This window comes from Cynocephalus volans, chromosome 11, assembly GCF_027409185.1.
Source record: "Cynocephalus volans isolate mCynVol1 chromosome 11, mCynVol1.pri, whole genome shotgun sequence".
Taxonomy (NCBI): domain Eukaryota; kingdom Metazoa; phylum Chordata; class Mammalia; order Dermoptera; family Cynocephalidae; genus Cynocephalus; species Cynocephalus volans.
This window is the reverse complement of record NC_084470.1, coordinates 118,650,065-118,652,604: the sequence shown is the minus strand read 5'-3', so window position 1 is coordinate 118,652,604 and position 2,540 is coordinate 118,650,065. Positions and strand designations below refer to the sequence as shown.

General features: G+C 34.2%; 1 pseudogene; it reads left to right on the top strand.

Moving 5' to 3' along the window:
* Window positions 1-711, top strand: LOC134390241 (isopentenyl-diphosphate Delta-isomerase 1-like; annotated as a pseudogene).
* Window positions 712-2,540: the final 1,829 nt, after the last annotated feature.

The window sequence follows — 2,540 nt, the reverse complement described above, 5'->3', positions numbered from 1 at the left end:
ATCAGACATTTATAACAATGCCTGAAATAAATACCCACCATCTCGATGAGCAATAGTTTCAACTCCTAGCAGAGATGTGTATTCTTATTGATGCAAATGAGAATAAAATTGGAGCTGAGACCAAGAACGTCACCTGAATGAAAACACTGAGAAAGGATTGTTGCATCGAGTTTTCATGCCTTCTTATTCAACACGGAAAATATGCCCCTGCTATAGCAGAGATCAGATGCTAAAATTACCTTTCCGGTTTGTTTTACCAACACTTGTTGCAGCCGTCCATTAAGCAATACAGGTGGGTGTGAAGAAAGTGAAGCCATGGGAATCCGGAAAGGGACACAGAGGTGCTTGAAAGCCGAGTTAGGGATCGCCTTGGAAGAGGTTCCTCCAGGAGATATTAATTATCTAACAAGAATTCACTACAAGGCTCAGTCTGACGGTATCTGGGGTGAACATGAAATTGATTACATTTTGTTTGCAAGAAGGAATGTAACTTTGAATGCAGATCCCAATGACATCAAAAGCTATTGCTACATGTCAAAGGGAGAACTAGAAGAACTTCTGAAAAAAGCAGCCAGTGGTGAAATTAAGATAACTCCATGGTTTCAAATGATTGTAGAGACTTTTCTCTTTAAAAAGTGGGATAACTTAAATAATTTGAATCAGTTTGCTGACCATGAGAAATATTTAAAATGTGAATGTGGAGCTGAATGATGACCGAAAAATTTCTCTACTTAGTAAATCTAGAATGATTATTTTTTGTTTTTAATTTGGTTCCCTATTAGGAGAACTTTCAAATAATGAATTGATACTTTATAACTTGTGTGGAAAAAAAACTAAGAATTTTATATCACACACCCTGTATATATGTACTGCCGTTTGCAAAAGACGTTTGTGAGAGATTACTGTAAAATGGGAGAGAGAGCAAATGAAACTTAACCTGTCCAAATACATGGTTATGACAAATTTGAATAAGCAAAGCTCTTCGTTTTTGATATGTTGTTATAAAACTTTTCAGAACACTTGTACAGCACTTTGCTATTTGCTAGGTGCTCTATGTATCGTGAAATTTTTATCATAGTCCAGAACAATGTACAAGGGAAACTATTTGCTTAGTTACTTCATTTCGAAACCGTTCTAGTTAACTTTCCATATTAACAGATTAAATGGGAGAGCAGGTTCAGGGAAAATTAAATGGTATATATCCTAATTTCTATCATTCTAAGTTGATTTTCTGGTTTAATCATTCTGGAAGTACCATTTTGATACTTACAGTCAGCCATTGTTTTGATAGAGATATCGGTTAGGTTAACTCTTCTTTGAAATAGCATTCGCCAATTAGCAAAGTCTGTGTTTTCAGAATTATAGGGGGCAGAGAGGCTATTCACACAATGGGAATTGAGTCCTATTCTACAACAGGTTTCTTAACCTTGGCACTATTGACATTTGGGCTGGATACTTCTTTGTTGTGGAGGCTCCATCCTGTGCATTGTAGGGTATTTAGCAGCATCCCGGGCTCTGCACACTAAATGCCATTAGCACCCCTTCTCCCATGACAACCAAAATTACACCAGATATCACCAATGTCTCCCGGAGGGCAGTTACCCTCAGTTGAGAACCACTATTTTACTAAGTCAGACCATACGGTCGGAGGGAAAAATAACAGTGAGATAGGCTAATGTTCATGTTACATAAGTTCAGGCTACGGAATATGTGTATATTAATATTGAAAATTGTACCTCGATTAATGTACTTGTAAAAACTTGCCATATATTTCTCAACTTTGAAATCTTAAGACGGTTTTATTATTCTTAAATGCTATATAATAATGAATAATAAGGAAAGAAAAGTGTTTCTTACAAAGCTAAATGTTTTATAAATTCAGTAGAATAATTCATTTCTTGTTAACCCTGAACAGGTAATTTACAATTTTAGGTAAGACTATGTAGCAAGTATTTATTTTATTGAAAAGTAAAAACAATGAAAATTAAAATTACCATATTTTAATACTGTTGTATTTTAATTTGCCTATAGTAGTTTAAAAATGATAAATGCCAAATGGCTTCAAATATGTTTTGTTGTTGTTGTTCTTTTATTTCAAGTTTATTTATAATACTTTTTCTAGTTCTTTAGTTTTATTCTAGGAAGTTTTAGGCAGAAAGCCACACATAATAAATTACTCAGTAGCTACATGTGACTAGTAGCTGCCAAATTGGACAATGGAGTCTTAGACTGTTACCTGGCACTTTGTAAGTACTTAGCAAGTTTTATATATCACTGTTGTTACATTACTAGAATGCCATTCCAGAACATATATAAGCATGAATGTTTTTGACCTGATAAACTCCCTAGAACTCCTTCGTCTTTTATAAAGAGTAATATTCCTCTCCTGAAATACAGCTGATTCTGACCCCAAAGGCAAGAACTTAGACATTTGGTTTTGAACTTTAAAGCTAATTGAAACTTAGTTTTTTGTTTTTGTTTTTCTTAAGCTGTTTAAAAATCTTAATCTCCAAAATATACAACTTTGATTCTGGCCAAAC